This window comes from Periplaneta americana, chromosome 1, assembly GCF_040183065.1.
Source record: "Periplaneta americana isolate PAMFEO1 chromosome 1, P.americana_PAMFEO1_priV1, whole genome shotgun sequence".
NCBI classification, from domain to species: Eukaryota; Metazoa; Arthropoda; class Insecta; order Blattodea; family Blattidae; genus Periplaneta; species Periplaneta americana.
In genome coordinates, this window is record NC_091117.1 from 62,420,801 (window position 1) to 62,442,402 (window position 21,602).

The following is a 21,602-nucleotide window of genomic DNA, read 5'->3' on the forward strand; positions in this document are numbered from 1 at the left end:
AAATTGTAATTGACGTCCATCAACTGTCTAGGAATCTACAAAATTTACAGAATATCACTTTCATTATGCTGAAGTCTGCGTAATGGAAGATGCCAATAATGGTTTCGGAGGAAGCTGCAGAAAATTTAAAGTAAATTGCGTAACCCTACTCCACGCAAATTGCTGTGCTCTTGCTGTGATTGGAACTCGATAGTTGACTAACGCAAATGTTTACATTAGCAGCTGTCCGCACAATAAAATTGTTGCCTGGTCGCCATAGGAACGTGCACTCATGGAAGGACAATCGATTATCTATTGTGTACTTTGACGGGCAAAATAAATAAACACATCAGCATTGCTATGATAGCTGTGGCAAACTCCATTACAGCTTTCCACATATTTGAAGACAAGGTCATGTGAAAAACGATATGGTTAATTGGACTCCTAAACAATTAACAGGATAGTTACTATATTACACGATTTCGATGTCAATCATCATAGAATTTACGTACATATCCGATTCGAGGTAATTTGAATTTGTATTCACTTAGTTAACGGCTGAAGTTCATTTGTTTTCCATTATAATTTGTGTAAATATTGTGTTTTTATATTTCATATGAAAAGAACATTTTATTTCTAGTCGATTTACTTTATATTCTCGTTATTTTGTACTCTCAATTTGATGGTTTCTTTGATTTCTAATCAGTTGTGTTTGTTTTGTCAGTTTATCCGTTTTGATTGGTTCAATTGGTATCTATGTTTGATTAGCTTCATTGAATGGTTGATTGCTTGAATCATTTTATCCCTTTTCCACTTTATTGTTGGTAGGTTTCCCTTTCGTTTCAGTTATATATGTGTAGTTCACATCCTTCAGTTGTTATAGTTTACGTTAGATTTAGTCGGTTTAGGATAGCTTAGCTTACATTAAGGCTATTTGTATTGTAAACGAATGGAGAGATCGTTCCCTATATAGTTGCTAATCTTTTAATTGCAACTACTCAAAATGTTGCAGATATACAGGGTGATCTGTTTGGGAATACATAAAATAAAACCGTGAGAAAATGAGAACTGTTGCTGTTTATTGTTTCATAATTTGTACGTGCTTTCTAGAAGAATGGGAGTTTTGTCCAAATTAGACCCCAACGTTCCCACCATTGCGAACACGACACAGTTGATATCTTGAGGTTAATTCCTCCCATGTGTGATCTAACATCTCAGCGGTAACTTTCTCAAAAGCTGAGAAAATCATTGCTCTGAGAGCATGAATATCCCTGGGTCGCTATGCATACACATCGTTCTTCATAAAAACCCCAGAGAAAGAAATCGAGTGGTGTCAGATCTGGGGAATTTGGAGGCCTTATAATTGGCCCTTCTCGACCACACCAATTGTTTTCCTGTTGCAGCTGTGGTTCGAAAAAGTTTTTCAACATGTCCAGATATGGTTCTGATCGAACAGTTTCCCCTGCGAAGATAAACGGTCCAGTTCCTTCAAACGTGCGAAATCACAACATTATCGACTTGTAACTCGGAGCCCTCCGAACACCACACTCTCGTTGAAACCCCGTTGAACGGACGCTTACACTTTCAGATTTAGCAAACCACAAGACACATTTCGTTCGTTATTGTGCAATAAACGACATTTTGTTTATTCCGTCGTTGCTGAGTAACTTATTTTGTTTTTTTATCCGGTAACAATGGCGATACAAAACTCCCGTGCTTCAATATCACATTGGAACTGAAATGAACTCTACAGCACCCACGTTATAAATTTTATAGTCATTTTATTGTATGTCTTCCCAAACGGTCAGACTGTATTTTGACGTACTTTTTACACCATTATAATGGTCCATTTAGGAATATTTTAAGGTATGAGATATGGCATTCAGATGTTCTTTCTTTTTACCCACCATTACATGAGTCGACCTGGTTGGCGAGTTGGTATAGCGCTGGCCTTCTGTGCCCAAGGTTGCGGGTTCGATCCCGGGCCAGGTCGATGACATTTAAGTGTGCTTAAATGCGACAGGCTCATGTCAGTAGATTTACTGGCATGTAAAAGAACTCCTGCGGGACAAAATTCCGGCACATCCGGCGACGCTGATATAACCTCTGCAGTTGCGAGCGTCGTTAAATAAAACATAACCATTACATGTCACGGGGGGGAAAAAAAGTTATTTTTAAATTTTCGTATAGTGTGGACTTCTCAAGAAGATGATATAGAAATCTGATTTTCTTTTTTTTTACAGACTTTTGGAAGTCAAGTATATTAAACGTAAATTGTTTTTCAATAACTTATCTATGTAAGAATTTCAAATATTTTGTACCGAAATTATTAATTTAATTAGACCTGATAACTATAATTAAATTATAATAATTTTTTCAGCATAACTAATCGTAAAAATACAATTACATTAATTTGCTTTAAGTAGGGATGTACCTTTAAGTATTTTGAAATACTTAAAACATTGGTGAAATTCAGTGTTTTTCTCTGTAACCTTGAAAGTTTATATGATGAATATACAGTACTTTTGCAGTTGTATACTATTTTCAGATTAGTGTCTCTATTAGAGTTATGGGTTATTAGAAATACGAAATGGTGGCCTTAACTTTTGTTCATTCAATCGGTTTTCCTGATTACTCAGTTTTAGAGATATTTCAGTGAAAATTTGCGTGGAACTGTATTCTACACTTAAAAAACAAAGAACTATTGATACAACATTTATAGTTTATTTTTAAAAACATATTTTTGAACTAATAATTTTTTTTTAATTTGACTTTAAAAGATAGATTGAAATAAAAAAATATTTCTAGTGAAGGTATTTCAAAGATTCTAGGACATGTTGTTCATTAGACATTCATAAACAAATATGAAAAAGAATCACTCGGAAATATTGACATTTGTGGAAGTGATCACGGAAAAAAACCATTTCAATGCACAAATTGCAGCTGTCATTTTGAATTGCTAATTTTTACCGTAACGGTAATAGTTATACTAAATCTGAGAATAGTATAGACTACAATTACAGAAATGACGTGTATTGAGCAAATGAAATTTCAAAGTTACAGATTTATTCATTGCTGAGAAACAATATACTGAATTTCACCAATTTTTTAGTACTTAAAAGTGCTTGAAGGTGTATGTCCCCTACTTAAATATTACTTTATATGCATATACAGGGTGTTTCCGGGCTAGTGTTACAAACATTCAAGGATACTGGGGAAGGACACATGTATCAATTTAAGGAACCCTGGTCCGGAAATGAGTCGAAAGTTACAAGCAGAAATAGTTCTGTGGAAATGAAATAATTTTATTCCTCTGTACACCTTATTTATGTGTATTTACCTGTACATCTCACACATACTGTATTCACCTGACGTTGTTTACGTTGTCTACCTACAGTATTCATTCAGTGCCCTGTCTGAGGGTGGGGACAGGAAACTACACTAAAGCAATGCAGATAGCGTAATGTGTAACGGATATGGTCGGTCCTGATATGCACGTCTAGTATTTTATCTATAGGTTTTTCTGTTTTGTTTTTTTTTTTCATGTGTTAACTCATGCATTATTTAAAGCACTATTATTTATGTGTGTTGGTATAGTAAATTATTAACAAATTTACACATAGAATTCAAAACATTACTTGGAACAAAAAACATTAATGTAGACAGCAGTGTATGTGTACAAGTTGCAGTGTCCAGTCGATCAGTCCTAGTGAAATGGAGGAGTGTACAAAAGCGGAATATGCAGACCTGATTTTACAGATGAGCCAATGGGATAAGTAGACAAGCTCACAGATTGTATCGGGGTCAAGTACCCACGTAGGAGTCATTCGGCCCATACCATCTTTCCACGACTGTTCCAAAGGTTAAGGGAAGGAGGGCACGTGGTGCGAAATTACAATTCCATTTCCACACAACTAGTTTTGCTTATAACTTTCGACTCAGTCATTTCCGGACCAGGGTTCCTTATCTGAAATTGATACATGTGCCCTTCCCCATCATCCCTGAAAGTTTGTAACACCAGCCCGGAAACAACCTTTATAGAAGAACTAGTAAAATTATTTTTAAGAGGTGTCCACTTTTACTTATAAGTGTAAATCTAAAATATATTTTGATAGCCTATATTACTATACCTAATTTTCGTATAATGTACGATGTGAAATATATATCTATAGAAAATTTTGAAGCCCAATTCGTCGGCCTTTCAAACTCACATCATGTATCATGGAGTGGTCACAGGAACGTGTCTTGTAACACTGTGTCCATGTTTTAACTCCGTTATTCTTCTATTAAATTCCTCAACCCATTTCTTTTATGGAACATATGGTGTATGCACCACATCCGCATATATTTTCTTGGCTGGAAGCGCTTTCAAGTATATGCTTTCATCGACCTGTACTCAGTTTTATAAATTTTTTTTTTCTGATAATTTCTTTAAAAAATTCGCAATACATATTAATCGGCTAAACGTTTTAACACAAATATAGAGTAACTGCTTATCAAACAACATTCTCTTCCATGGTAACTGCTTTCCCTTTTGTTTATAACAAAGGTCTAAGGCTATGTCAATACTCCTTAATTTAAGCAATGTGCTTCAAGTAGGCGTCGAATATTACCTTCCCTTTCTAAAATTCTGTGCCATGTAGAATCAGTCACAGAATAGCTTGTTGACAGTTTCTCAATAAACGAACATGAATTCGATCTCCGATAGAGCCTGTCAAATGTCTTGAAGAAAGAGACTGGAACATATTTACTTCGTTCACTGTTGTTTTTCCTGTCAGTTGCATTCCATCAAATATATAATATTGCCAGTCCAATCTAATCGCCTGTTCTGAATAGCTTTTGTTGCTCCAGACGTCTTAAATAAATAACTAGCTTAGTTTGAACGGACAAGACTGAGGCTCTCCGAAAGACAAATACTAATTGTGTAGGCTCTTCGGACTAACGATCCGTAAGGCAAGTTTACTTCATATGCTATGTGTGCAAAACAACTCAGAAATATTGTTAGGTAGTATTTATATACAGCCATAGAAAAGAAAACGAGACTATTCCAAAAGGATCACCATTTCAACATATTTCAAAAACAGCTTTAAGCAAAATCCTCATGCTTTCCACATGCACTTGTGAATAGAAAGTTGATAAAATATATGCACTCGTGGCTAATTCTCCGCTTTAACTTACTGTCAATAGTTCCGTCGATGGTAGATAACTTCACATTTCAAACAACTTTGTTAAATAACCAATTAACGAATAACAATATCGGATACAAAAGAAAATCTCCTGAGTCCCGAGAGTATAGTGTAATGATAAGTAACAATTTTACTGGTATTACTGAAGTTGTGTAATTGAACACATCATTTCGTTAGAGTATGTAAGAATTTCGTCAGACTGAAATCTGGACGTCCAAAATTTATGTTCCAATTATTTTGTTTTTTGAGTCCGTCTTGCTTCAGTTAAATTGTAACGCTAGATTTAAAATCTTTGCTTCATTTAACCGATTCGGCCCATTTTTGAAACTATAAGAAGTAACAACCAAATGTAAGGCTTCTATTAAAGCCTGACCCCAAGGTCAAGGAAGACGACGGTCAAGAGGTTACATGAGCTTGGCCAGCGTCCTCTTATCATTCTTTCCAGATTCTTTATAAACTGTTAACACATTGAAAAATGTGCTTGCCTGTCGACATCTGGTAATAAAGCAGTTCTGTTACGTACGCGCTGAGGACTAGTTCCTGCAACGAACCTACAACTTCAGTCTGTTCAAAACCCGAGGGCTACGGACACGACAATAGTACATACCGTGTCAACACTAAGAGTATACAGAAATAATAGCTTATAATTTCACAACCGTATATTATAATTCCTTAAGATCAAGCTCAATCAATAGAAAAACTCTCCAAGAGTTTGTTTCATACCTTTTCCATGGCCATTGTTATATGCAATGTTTTGTTTCAAGCTTATTGTTGCTTGAATGAAAATGTGCATTTATCAGTCTAGTTCCTTTCCAATAGATATGTGGACGGTACAGTAATTCAAACTAGATGATTGTCGCAAGAGAGCTAATTTCTGTGATGAGATGATTCGGCGTATCGATGGAAATCCCAGATATGTCGATTTGTTGCTATTCCGTGATGAAGCAACCTTTCACGTTTGCAGGAAGATTAATCGTCATAATTGCCGCATATGGGGTTCTCAAAATTCCTACAGAGTGATTGAACATGAAAGGGATTCGCCAAAAGTCAATGTCTGGTTAGGAATGCACAAAAAATGGAGTAATTGGCCCATTCTTTTTTATGGAGCCTACAGTGACGGGATCACGTACCTTGATATGCTGGAGAACTTTGCTATTCCGCAATTTCCGCCAGGTTTAACGTTTCAGCAGGATGGTTCTCCACCACACTTCCGTCGAAATGTTAAAAAGTTTTTGGATGTAACCTTCCCAAGAAATTGGATTGGTAGGGATGGGCCAACTTCTTGGCCGCCTAGATCCCCGGATTTAACTCTTTCGGATTTTTTTGCGTGGAGATTTATTAAAAATTTTGTGTACAAAGAAAAGTTCGTAATTTGATTGATTTGAGACAGTGTATCATTCAAGCAGTTGAGCTTATAACAGCTGATATGTTGGTGAACACCTGGCGAGAGGTTGAGTATCGTCTTGGTACCTGTCGAGCTATAAATGGTGCTCATGTTGAAGTGTACTAGTGGAAGTAAAAACTTTTTCAGTTACCATATACATCATCATCATAATCAGTTAGCGCTACAACCTGGAGTGGGTTTTGGCCTCCTTAACAACAGCATTCCATCTTACTCTGTCCTTCACCATGTCAGTCCATCCTCTCAGTCCCATAATTTCAAGATCTTTGGATACCCCGTCCATCCACCTCAGCTTTGGTCTACCCTTTCTCCTCCTGTTATATAGTCTCCCCTCTAATATTCTAATAGGAGTGCGTGTTTCAGGCATCTGTTTACATGTCCTAGCCATCTCAGTCTTTGAGCTTTTATAAATTTTACCAACATCTTGACCTCCTATCAGGTTAAAAAGTTCATTGTTGGAGCGTATCCTCCATCTTTGATGACCATTGACTGGGCCAAAGACTCTACGCACAATCTTCCGTTCAAAACTTCTTAAGGAGTTCTCTTCTTTCTTCGTAAATGTCCATGTCTCTGAACCAAAGGTAACTGCAGGACGAACTAATGTTTTATGAACTTTAATCTTTGTCATCCTTAATAACAACTGGTTTTTAAACAGTGGAAGATTAGCGTAATAAGCCCGGTTTCCAACCTGTATTCTGTCATTAACACAACCACTCACACCACAGTTATTATTAATAATAACTCCAAGGTATCAATTATTCTATACAACGCAGAAGAAATTTATTTAATAAACCTTATCCAAGTTACGATATAGGCCTAAGCTGTTATTTCTGTATACTTTTAATGTGGACACAGTGTACTATACTATGCTTCATAGGCTACATGATTATGATATAAGATGTAGGCTGTGTGCACACACCCGAAGTATAGTATAACATACCTGCACTTGTGCTCTAACTATAACCTGCAGAATTTTTTCAGCGTTTTTCCTCGTCTCAGTGCCTTTTTTTGAAGTGTAGAATTATATTGAACTTTAAAAATGAAACAACAAATGTTTCAGGATTCAGGTGGTTAATTAAAAATGACAATCCAAGGAAATCTTTCAGTTTGAAGTGAAATAGAGATTGGAAAGAACGAGAGACTAGCTTGACTTTTTATTGTTGAAGGAAATGCTGTCACAAAAGCCAGATCAGATTAAATAACCACTTACCCGGTTTCCGGTAGATGTGGTAACACAACTCAGATCAGGGATCCACTGAAGACTTAGGAGAGAATCAGTTCTGAGAAGACCGAATCGGAGAGGAGGCTAGAAGGTAGGAATGGATAAAATAGCGACGTCTAGGAAGAAAGTTAAGGGTACGAACGATGGTAGAGATCTTTAGAGATATACAAGTGTAACTATTAAACGTTTCATTGATATCTACGGTATTTGTAGGATTATTTCATTCACCTCAATTTTATCTCCAGGAGATTTTGTGATATGCATTCAGAAGAATTTTCATTCGCTCCTTTCTGCATATGCACAATCATAATTTCCAAAAAAGATAGATGGAACGAAATTCCCCATGAATTCTTTGCTCATACTTCTTTCTGTGCCATTATTTCTTAGAACTTTGACTTGAATTAACTCTTGTCTCTTTTTCTACATGTATTTGCGTGTATGAATTACAGCTACGTATTTCCTTTAAAATTTTCAGTTTATGAGAAGCATGATTTATGTGGTAATAAGTACAATTTATATAACTTAGTGATAAAGTTGAGTGGTAAGACACGCATTCGAAATGTCTCAAGTTCAAACACAGAGATGGTTAATGTGAGCGGGATTTGTAGTGGTCACTCAATCATAAAATAATCAGGAAACTATTTATCTAAAAGGCAAAGATGCAGACAGAGATACTGTTTTATAAGATCTGACAATGGATATTATCTGCAGTCTGCTCTGATATGTCCACAAAATGTAGGGTTGCCAACTCTAGAGGATGAAAATTCAGGACACATAAAAAAAGCACATAAACATATAATGAATTTCAATGTAAATACACATGTATTTTGACGCTGAATGAAACAATTAGAATTACCTTCGTGTTGTCATTTAGTTGTAGTAAGAACATGGCATAAGTCTGTACACATTGAAAAGCATAGGGATTGATATGTATGTCCCTACACTCACTACATTAACATTGTTTAAAAGAATACTTGTTACTTCCTTTGCTTTTGTTTAATAGTTCTTCGTTTGTTGAAACACAATGAAACAAATTCTCTACAAGACATATTAAAGTTCGTCTTTACCAAGAGTTCTAATTTTACAAGTTCTGGCTTCATCCGGTTCCTCTCGTCAGTTCAGAGATTCTTAATTTATTTTTTAATTCGCTTCACATAAGCATTGCTAACTGGAAGAGCATGTATGTGTTCAGCAATTTTCTTTACGTTTGGCACCATACGTGTCTTCAAAACAGTGTCCCAGCATTCTTGAGGAGTTGGTAAATTTTTCAGTATGGGCATCATCTCTTTCAATAGGCAATAATCTAGGTACAATGCATCACCATTTTCAAAGTCGAGTTCCATATTAACATATAATATATTCACAATTTCAGTAAAGACATTGAATGTGAAAGTACCTATCATTAAGTCTTCGACAAGTGATTTTCTTAAGAAGTGAAGAAACGTAATCAAACCATTTTTTGCAAATAGTCATTGGCCCTCTGATACACATTCAGTGCTTCCAGCTTAAAGAGATGCACATCAGAATTACTGAAGCTACTCAAATGCTGATTTAGTACCAAGCCATTGCAAACTAAGTCGGGTCTCTAATAATGAAATATCAATATGAAATTTCAGAATGTAATATTGCAATGAACAAATTCCGGACATTAAGCGTCCTGAAAAGATTTTTTTTTCCTGCATAGAGGACTCATTTCTAGACAATACGGAAAAATTCCGGACGGTTGGCAATCCTAACCAAAGCCAATTCACGTTTGCGGAGTTGCCGGTAGACGGCAGCACAACAGAAATCCGTTATAGAATTTCCCAATAAACAATCACTATATGACCTCGCAGTTTTAAAGCAAATGTAAATAAACAAAAAAATTAAAGAGTACAAATTACTCAGCTTGCGTTTGTTATAATAACAGTCTGTGCAGAATATTCTAATACAGAGAGTTAAGCTGACTTTCACATATTGTTATTTAACACAACGCACAAATTCAAATTCATTGGTTCGGAAACGTTCCCATCACAGGATTACTACAACGAATGAACTAATTTATCCTGAAGTTCTAAACAGGATTCATATCTTTGATAGCAATGTGAGGAATAGCCTCAGAGATAGAAGCTAAGCGCTTTTGAAACAGACGAACATTTTAGTGTTATCTCGAACATAATGCATTAAACCCATTTCACGTTATCTTCAATAATTACGAGTAAGATTAAAATGCGAGCAGTTTCTACGGTACAACTAAGCAGTCGTAGACTGAACAGTTTTGTTATGGTGTCGGTGAAATGTAGTTAGATTTCGGACACAGCTATTGAAATTTCGGTTAACAAAATTATTGTAGGTCTACAGACTTACTCAAATATAGATTTTAAAATCTATTCTTTAATAGTGTTTTTTACAACACTTCATATTAAAAGTATTTGTAGTTCAAATAAGATATAAATATAAAATTAACAACTATGTAGGTATCTATAACTAAGAAAGTGAACTCAATAGCCTAAATTTATTTCTTTACAGGACGAGACCTGATTTAAGAAGCCAGTCGAAGATCAAGTAAGTAAAATAACTTTAAGTTCGTGAAAATTTCCTTAGTATTATACCAAACATTTATGTAGAGCAGCGGTGGCCAAAACTCGAGCTGCACTGATTACATGCGACAGACAGCCTATGAAGTAAGAAGACGGAGGAACGGTACTTGACATGAAAACTACAACCAGTGGTGGTTCCTGTACTAACATCTTGATCAATCCCGCGGATAAAAATCTCAAGCTTTGCTGTATCAGTGATGTGACTGCTGTCATCAAGAGCCAGTGAATAATATACGATTTTTCTTACTTCTTTTTTTAACCTTCCTCTTGAATATAATCAGAAATTTTCTAAATTCTTCTCTTGATACTTGGTCGAGAAATTCGTAGTTTTTCAAAATTAAAAACTTCTTATGGACAAGTTATTTAAACTATTTTCATCATTACTCTTTTGAGAAATTCTGTTCTATTAAAAGGCTTTAGAGCACGAGATATTTCAAATCCCATTACGTAGCTGACTTCCTTACATTTATTTATCTCATCTTTCTCTTCCTGGCTATGATTTGAGACATGTCAATTCCTGACGGTTAACAGTTCGTTGGCACATAATATTGAATCAGATTTTATACAATATTATTATTATTAAATGAATAACTAATAAATAGTTATCCTCATCTAAAGATTAAGAAGATTAAAATTGAGGTAAAACTTAATAATTTTATCCTTCTAGGGAGAAGATCTAAAAATATCAATATTCATGCACGTACAGAAGAATTATAGAAACACATACTTAGGCTATTGGTCAGTAATAATAATAATAATAATAATAATAATAATAATAATAATAATAATAATAATACATTATTCAGCATGGCAATTAATGTTTCTATATACTCCTAAATGAACCGTTGAACAAAGCAAACATATTACATTTTGTCCGGCAAAACAAAAAAGTTCTCCTTCTCATTCTTTACGAAACCACCTCTTATTGCTTGTATAGACAGAGTTTGTAGAGCGACATAATACCGCCACTACATTCCTTCAGTGCATAAATGAAACACACAACAATGTACAGGAAACTCCTCGTACCCGTTTGAATGTATGTGATTACACGATGTAATCATGATCACCGCTGATGTAGAGTCAAGCAACTATTGAGCATCTGCTCCATCATCAGGGAAAGCAGAGAAAGGAAAACCATTACCAAGGCCTATTCTGGAATTTTGGAGGCGAATACAATAGATTTGTGTCCCTTTCCTTGCCTCTCTTAAAGACGAGCTTTTACGTACTATCGAAACTTTTGAAATTGTATATTTATGGTACTGTTCGAAAAGAAAAAGATTTCCATCAATTTTAAATACATAAAAAGTCTTTAGACATACTTACATTTAGGTCTATTCACAAACTTACTATTAGATCCATATCAGACCACTCTTATCGCAATAATTATGGCATCACTACAAAAATAGTATTTTAAAGACTGTCTTATAAAGGAAAGCTATTAAAGAAATTAAGGTTCTCAAATACTGTAATTTGTTTCTGAGATTGAGTACTCATACCCGCATACACAGAATGAAAAATATTTTTTCGCACACTATAATTGTGATTAAAAGTAAAAATGCACCTAAAAGTTATTTCTCGCCCCTTAAAATATTGCTACTTTTTCATTATAACGCAGTAAAAATTACATCAGATTGTGCCGCAAACCCTTCTTTAAATATTAGTATGATTTTTCCATGCGTTCACTTAAAATTTCTTCAGAAGTTATGATAATGGGCTAGATTTTCGTGCTATTTTGTCTTAAAATGACACCTTTGCCAACTGAAATTCATAATTTTACTGTTTAAAAGAATCGTTCACGTCTAGTTATAGCACAGTCTAGTATATACAGTCACGAAGCTTGTGTTTATGAGGGTATTAGAAACAATAGACTGTGCAGGTACTATTTTCATTGTCTGTAATGAGGCGATAGTAGCGATCCTAGTGGTTAGCAACTATCTATGGATGCATATTTACTACGTATTGAGCTTCGTGACTGTATATACTAGACTGTGGTTACCTGTAGTACTCAATTAAAGCATTTGAAATCTGCAGACGTTGCTAGTTTGATACATTTGTTTGCATGTTCCGTCTTTTTATCTATTCAGAGTTGTAATTTAAAGAAATCGGGTGGGAAGAATGGGAATATCAATTTAAAGTGAACAATGGAGTTGGCGCAGAGTTTGTTTACTTGAATCTTACATATGTTTTCCACGGCGAACATTGAACTCACGAATGGATGCTATTTATGGACTTTGTTCAGTTATCTAATGTAAATAAGTAACGACAAATTCTCACGCAAATCAATAAGCTGAAATTTCAAGTCTAAATATTATTGCTACTATTTGAAGGACAAATAAATATGTAGGTCTACATTTTAACTAATTTTATCGTAATTCTGTCTGTAAATAGAAACCTTTATTATTTCAGATTTGTATATATATATATATATATATATATATATATATATATATGTATATATATATATATATATATATATATATATATATATTTTCAGTATTTTCGCTAGAAAGATACCTCTATATTATATCAAGAATCATTTCTTCTTTGGTTTAAACCAGGCCTGGGCGTTAATATCATTATTGAGTCACTCCAAACTACACTCCCAACTCCACATTCCACAGCAGAGACAATTATGTATCGGACCGATACGAATATACACCTGAATACAAACACTGCTGAGTGACGGATTGTATAAATATTCTGTGTCATAAATTTTGAAGTCGGTTAACCTGTGTTCATATTGACTGGCTTGTACTCATGAGAAAACGCCATTGGTCAATTATACACAACATCAGAATGCGTAAAATCTACTTTACATACCATCATTGACATACATATAGATATGCATAGTCGTTTTTGTTCTCGGATTATTCTGAATCAAAAATCTTCACGTTGACATTCTCTGCTTCCCGTTCTCGTTCTGGTTTTTGCTCCCAGTTTATTGTAGACCAGCCTTTACTTAACGGGGCCCTTTTCTTTAAGTGATTTTAAACAGTCTACATAGGACAGACAGGCAGATCATTTCAAACACGTTACAAAGAACACATCACAGCCATAACAAAATTACAAAACACCTCCACATATGCAGAACACATCACAAATACCAACCACTCCTACAGAGACATCAACACAGACATGGAAATACTACACATCCAACCAAAAAGCCAGAAACTAAACACACTAGAACAATATGAAATATACAGACACACGAAAACACACCCCAACGAAATTCTCAACACAACTCAATTTCAAAACACATACACTCTTTTACTCTACACTATATCACACGAACGCACCCTCACAGGAAACAACAAGAGGCGCCAAGATCATCAACGACCAGTTCTGAAGATGACCCATAAATAGGTCGAAAAATGTAAACAAGGTACGTTAGAATTTAACACAAGAAAGTCATATCATACATATTCCATACTATTACGTAGACTTCACAATTCCGAACAGCAAATGTTTTCAGGAAATAGCTCAGACAGTCAAAGCCAGAAGCTTTTACATATGGAAGCAGAAATGGTTGGGGGAAAGCAAGATGCGACATATTATATATATTTTTATATAAATTACGATATACTTACTGCAATTTACTAAATTCTAGAAAGTAAGTGTGAAGATTAATAACACCTTCTTATGCAGTAACTCATAGTTGAATAATAATATTAGACCCTCTGGACCTATAATGATTTGGTTAACATAGGTGAGATACTTGGAATGGAAATGGGATTGAGTTCCATCAGACCAGCATCTGCTTTCCATATTAGTAGCGCAAGATAGCGCCCGGCAGTAATTGGATTGCTGGTGCAAATAGATAAACTGCGGACCGCGCTACAGATGGAGCGATTGTCGCATGGAACTGAGTTACGCCCGACGTGCATATCAAGGTGTCCTACCTATCAATATTTACGCCCCAAGTGCGATCGTATCTACTTACTGTTGGACGTCAGGGTACTCCAACATTTGTAACTTACAGTATCCAGTTCCTACTATAAATTCTTCTCCGATATAGGGTTACTATGAGAAGAAATTCTATAGGAGCACATGGAATCTAAAATAAAGAGGACATTGCTGAAAAAGTAATGGAATTCCATGGGAACAATATAGTAAGAGCAAAAATAGTAGTGAATAATCTTTTAATAGAATAGGTAACTGATTTTAACTATTTAGGGGTCTTCCTAGGAAATGATAGGACAAATGATATTAACAGAAAATTAAACCTGTTCCAACATATTTGTGGTACAATTAAGAGAACACTTGGAAGGAAAACCAGAAGATAACTCTACTCAAGTTCTATAAAGTTTTAGCTTTACCTGTATTGATGTATGGCTCGGACCCTTAATAAAAGCATGATAAGAAGAGTGGAAGCAGCAGAAATGAGATTTCTTCGATATGTTGCAGGATATTCTCTTTTAGACAAGAAAAGGAATGAAGATATCTGCAAAGAACTACAAATAGTCAGCATACTAACAAAAATAGAAGAATATAGAAATAAATGGTTTGAACACGTCAGCAGAATGAATGAAGAAAGGCTGCCCCGTATGATCCTAAATTATAAGCCTCAAGGTCACAGAAGTCGAGGACGACCAACCAAAAGATGAAGTGATCAACTATACTTTGGAGCCGGAACAGATCAGTAATCATCTAATCCATGAAGAAGATGATGATGATTGCTGAAAAAAGGAGGACTTTTTAAAAATGGGTATGAAGAAAATTAAAGATAAAAACAATGGCTCGCCTTAGTCAATTTTCTCACTAGTTGCTGGATCAGTATTACATCTGTACTCTACTTTTCGGTGGAGACCACTTTGTGAACAAGAACCTGAAGGGACCAACTTATATCTTGTAATAAATAACTATGGAACTGTTCACAGGATATGTCCTTGAAATTATATTTCGCCATGATGATACCTCTGTCTCCGTTAGCATGCCATTTCGTTCTTTTATCCATTGAGCAGATATTAGGGAAAAAAACTCTCTCAGTACTTCCATTGAGACTTGGGATAAATAAATAGAATTGACATATTTTTAAGAGTTCTGAGAAAGATTCAGTGCTCGCAGAACTATTGGAATGGAAGAATTTTCACCATTATTTATCTAAACTTAAATCTTTGTCCAAATTAACTTGACTGACATATATTTGTACATTGCAGAATAAACTTGATAAAATGGCTTAGAATCATGAACAGTGACATTTACAGAATGTAAGAATTCAATGCATGCCAATAGGTCATCATATTTTATGTTTTTAGTGCTCCAGCTTCAACCATTGAAAGCAGTTAAATTCTTTCATAGGTTTTCACTATTTGTTTAGATATTCTATGAATAATATCGCACATTATTCAATATTCATATTAATTCTAGTTGAAATGAGAAATTCCGAACATTTCAATTTTTTTTAAATGTCTGCCGGACAGGATAAAATGATTAAAAAAGAGGACATGTCCTCCTTTTGCCGGACGGACGGCAACCCTACTCCGATATTTGCCCACTATACAACAATGGAAAAAAGAAATGTTATAAATTGCTTGTCTTTAAGATTACATTACAATTTCAACCATTATTATTATTATTATTATTATTATTATTATTATTATTATTAAGCTTTGTAAGTCATGTAGGTACATTGGCGTTGAATGTACAACATGTCAACTGAGTCTATCAATAAAAATAATATTCCAATGATATACATTTAAAGATGGGATATCCTTTTTAAAGTTATTCTTAAATCTCATCCAAGAATGCCCTAGCGGTCCATTTCGTAAACAATTTCTATAGTTCTTTCTGAATGAGCGATTTTATTTTCATATTTCCCCCTCACATTTCTCTTCTGTCTTTCCTTTTTCAAATCATCTTTCTATTTATATCCATCACTATTCTCTCTTCTATATTTATGTTTATAAACTTTTTCTCTCTTTTCCTTCTATCTTCTTCCCTTCTTCGTTTCAAAACCTTTTCTTTTTCCTTCTGTTTCTCTTCACTTCTAATACTATTTTCTTTTTTCTCCTCTTCCGCTCATCTTCTTTTTTATTTAATTCTTTCATTGTATTTTTCTTCCTATCGTCTCTTCTACTTATCTTTTCTTATCTTCTGTCTCTCAGTTTTTTCTGTTATCTTTCTCTCTTTTTAATTTTTACTTCATTTTTGCTACATACTTTCTTTCGCTTCTTGCCACTTTCTCTCTTTCTTTCTTTCCTTCTTTTTAGCCTGCTCTTTTTTCTCCTTTCCATCTTCTCTCCTCTTTCTCTAAATATCTCCTCTCCTCTCCTCTCCTCTCCTCTCCTCTCCTCTCCTCTCCTCTCCTCTCCTCTCCTCTCCTCTCCTCTCCTCTCCTCTCCTCTCCTCTCCTCTCCTCTCCTCTCTTTTTCACCTTGTCTTTTTTTCTCTACATGTTTCCACAATCTAGTATATACAGTCACGAAGCTCAATACGAAGTAAATATGCATCCATATATAGTTGCTAACCACTAGGATCGCTAATATCGCTTCATTACAGACAATGCGAAATAGTATCAGCACAGTCTTTTGTTCCTAGCACCCTCACAATTCAAGCTTCGTTACTGTATATACTAGCCTGTGACGTTTCCGTATCTTCCTCTCTCGTTCTACATTTGTTCCGTCCTTTTCTTTTTTCACATTTACTCTTCTATTTTTTTAAATTATTTACTCTCTTTCAGTGTGCTATTTTGACTTTGCCTTGTAGGCCTATTTTACTTCTTGTTTTCAAACTTATATAATTTCCCTTCTTTTTTATACTAATTCCACTCTCTATTTTCTCGTATTTTTCTTTAAATTCCTTTCTTATAATTTGATAGTTTTCTTAATTCCTTCTTATCTCACTCCTCCTTTCTTATCATTTCAGATATACATATACTTGCTTACAGCAGTTTCCGTGTGTCGCATTTCATTTTTTTTTCTTGCCATAAATTTCCTTATGGCGTACCCACCTCAATAAAACAGCCATCTAACCGGCCTAATATTAGTTGACATAGTCATAAAAAAAAACTTCTCGTCGTTCATGTATTTCGCTAAGATCATAAAAATGTTGGTTTCACCTCCTCCGAAAAAAAAAAAGTACGAGCCTTAGGTGTGCTTAAAAATGATCGAAAAGCGCTTATGACGTGGGTAATAAATTCCTCTGGGAAGTTCAGTGCGGCCTACGGTCCAAGCGTATTGCGATCTCCCATTGCAGATAGTAGGAACCCAGAGTTCCTGCGTTTGTCGGAGATGAAGTAATGACACCAGTTAGCCAGCCCATAATTATAAATTATAGCGACATTAAATGGTGCGATTACAGCGCCGCGTACGTGTTATTAACGATTTACTGTCAAGTGCCATTGCCAGGACAGAACTCAGGTACAAAATTTCATGTGTCAGTCAATAACATCACGCACAAATCATAACATTTCCCTGGGCGGTATAGGATGTTGTTTGTTGTTTAGTCAATTGTCTAAAGACAAATTGGGACCTCATAAAATGACATCAATAAGGCATCATTAGTGAGGCAACTAAGCCGGGAGATAATGGTCAAGGATGACTAGTAACATATTTCACCAATCAGACTACAGATGTATACAAACGAAATTGTTCGTCCTCTAACACATATCAAGTGAGATGTAGGTTACTGAAGGGATGCAGAACTGGCGAGAGAGGGGTGGAAATCGTGGGGAAAGCGTTAGTTCCCCGTCCACAGTCCTCCGGCATTGAATGACGTAACTGTGGCCAGTACGCAATCACATACCGTATTCCAACCAGGAGAAAGTCTCAGGGGAATGAGACGCAGCGGGGTAATGCTATGAATGAATGTTGATGTCATAAGATGTCATAAGGTCACACACGTGGGTACACACATCTCCATTGGCTAACGCTCAAAGCACAAACGATAACACTAATACACATATATTTATACTACCCTAGTTACAAAATTAGATCACGGTTAATCTCCTGGTCTTTTAATCCCTTCATACAGGGAATAACATATGCAGGAGAGCGCATGTTTTTTTTAAACTGACGTTATAACGGTATATTATCTACCTACATGGCTCCAATAGATGACGCAATAGTAAGCACGGTTAATCTCCTGGTTGGAGAACAGGAGTGCGCAATCTGAAAACTAATCTCTCCTTATAAATGGTTTCTTGTTTTTAAAAATTTGCAATATTGCGGTTTATAAGTATTAAACGAAATCTTATCTACCAACAATATCTTATACAATTATTTTCATTGAAATAAAAAGTAAAGCCCATTAATACAAAAGACGGAAAAGTTGTAATTACACTGCGGTCAGATTAAAGTATACACTAGTGCACTATACAGTGATATATAGTAGGGGCTAACCTAATGTTAACTATTACTCACGAATTGTTCTGTATGTAATATTGATTCCTGGCCATATGATCTTACGGTATGATGCCAATGCATTGAAAAGTCCAGAAAAATTTCAATTGGATATATCTCCAGTTCACTAGTGGAAATCCAACCTGGGATTCATAGCCTTACCTGCTACAACTTGAGTGACAACAAAGGACTCAAGAAATCAGTGAAACACAAAAATTGGTCTTAATGATATTTGCTGACTGTAACAGTATTGATCCGAGACATGCCACAGACAATTTATTGAGATTATGAATGCTGTATGACAAAGAGGTCAAGCACGAGCTGGCTAATACGATTGCTGCACGATGCCCAGAGCAGCTAGACGAGTTGTTTGCCGCAAAAGAAGGAGCCACAGCCTGCGAGTACGGGGAACATGAACTGCTTTAATTAATTTAACTTCACTTTACATTACACAGAAATCCTATTAACATCATCTCTTTTAAATCTGTCCTTTTCAGCTCACCTGAAAGAAGAAGTAAAATGTTCCGCATAAAAACTTTACTAGCGGAAGAATATGATGTGAGAGCATCACAAAAAATACAGCATTTAAATTAGATGAAATAGTAACAATAGAAACAGTAATGGAAGAAAGAAGAAATCTTCAATTATATAGTATTTCAATTAGAAGAAACTGAAATAAAAGAAAGCAATCGTCTTTGTATCAGAATAGAATAGATATTTCAAAGAGTTTTACAATTTTTGTAAAAAGTTGTAAGGAAATATTTTCTATACCTCCTTCAGTGAATCTGAATGTCAGACAGCAACACAAAGATAAAAAAATAAAAGAAATGAACGACAGAACGCAAACAAGAAAATGATAAAATAAAAATAAAAGTACATTCAATGTCGGCAAAAAAAAAAAAAAAACACATAGTACAACTGAAACGTACATAGAAAGAACAGCCACATAACACACGAGCAGATTGAAAATAAAATTTCTTTCTAAAAAAATAATAAAAGCACAGATATACAGAGGAGAAGTGAAATAATCTTCCTCATTAAAAGGGACAATAGGGTACATTTAAATGAATAGAAAAAACCATATTACCGTACGTTTTTTAATTATATCTACAGTTAATTATAAAATTAAGTTTGTAGTTTAAGCAGTCTAGCAACATCGTCGCTAACACACTCTTCTCGTGACACAGATGTAAAAGGTCAATGACTCTGCGCGTCTCGGTAGTGAACTGTTGCGCGAAGTTGGAATCTGTTCGCATCGAGCAGTGGCTTGAAATTAGAAGTTTTTAAAATTAAATTTACACGAAAACCAGTCCAAGCTATTGAAATACACCAGAGGATAAATTATTCTCTATTAGATTTCCTATCGATATGGACAAAAATCACAATCCTACTCGTAATAGTTACTGAATAAGAGGTTGTTGAACATTTGTAAAGAAAAAAAAAACTTTTTTTTCTGAAAAAACTATAAATAGGCCTATTCCACCAATATGATCTTATATTACTTTGTTACAACATGAGCTATTCGCTTTGAAAATCTGCACGGCTATTTCACTTCCACTCTGTAGAGTGCGCTTGGCAAAATTTGTAAAACACAAGACCTAATAATTCACGTAAATTAAATTATCGTGATGATGAATGATATTATGATAATGTAGATCTTTTTTTGTTCGTATTAGAGATTTGTGGGGTGTGTTGGTCTGCAACCATATTTCTGTCAAACCAAACCGATATAATTTAATAGTTTGAGGAAGTTGGTTATGAACATAAACAGAACTGTAAGTGCTCTGTGTCTTGCATTTACAATCTCCTATTCGACTGTTAGTTTCTAAACAGGACAAAATAACAGGGATCAGTCACTTGTAAAAATTGGAAATGGTTCAATTTTTCGAATACTTAGCTCAGGGTGATCACATTTAGCAAGGCGGAACACCATCGTACAACATCAGAGACGTCAAGGCCTATCTATACCAATAGTTTCCAGGGAGATGGATTGGAAGTGCAGGTTCCTTACCGTGGCCTCCTAGTTCACCAGTTATGACTCCTTTGAAAGTTATGTTTTACAGAAAAGTCACGATGTTTGTACCTATCGATCACTGGAAAAGGTAAAGTTGATTACATTATCGCTTAGACATTTATCTTGCACTTAATGGGCTATATGTGGAAGATTATTGAAATTTGAAACTTCTATGTATCTATAGACACAAATCTTTATTATGTAATGTATTTGTTAGAAATATATTTTATTTTTATTAGTAGTAATTCTGCTGGGTGCCGAGTATATTCATTCACTGAAGAAAAATAGTTGCACAAGCTTTTTATCATGCGATTATTTGGAGAACATCCAGACTTTTAATATTCCTTACTGATGCTCCTTTCATGAGTATAATATTCTAACGATACTATTTGGGTGAATTACTATTATTTACGTATGCTTACAAGAACAGCATTTCAGGTACAATCCATTAGATTTTTGTCACAAATTCGTAAAATGTATAATTCAAATCATACTACGGTAGTAATTTTGAAATTCAACAAAATTATCTAACGTAAGATAAGTAATTTTATCCGTGCCACAATTAAAAAAATGAATGATACGTGGTATAAAACAATCAATTTTCCTATGCCATAAACAAAAACTGTAAACACTCATCTAGAAAGCCGAGCTAGAGATTACTGGTTATTTAAAAGACATCATCTGAATATTTACAATGCTAACTTATTCTTTTTTAATTCATTTCCCGAGAAAATATACACGAATTTTTTACAAACAGGAAAGTCTAATGATTTTCGCAAAATAATATCATGATCGAACACCTAAACGATTATCACATGAGAACACATTGCTTGTACGCTAATCTCTTTGTAACTGAAAATTGCGAAACACAATAATTTACT

At 34.8% G+C, this 21,602-nt stretch overlaps 1 protein-coding gene across 4 annotated transcripts in view; it reads left to right on the top strand.

Moving 5' to 3' along the window:
• LOC138696354 (uncharacterized) overlaps positions 1-21,602 on the top strand; it is a 386,543-nt gene that overhangs the window by 98,435 nt on the left and 266,506 nt on the right. For all 4 annotated transcript variants that reach the window (XR_011331363.1, XM_069821181.1, XM_069821192.1 and 1 more), the window contains exon 2: positions 10,298-10,333. The gene's annotated coding sequence lies outside the window, so the exon portion shown is untranslated. The remainder of the gene's footprint in view (positions 1-10,297; positions 10,334-21,602) is intronic.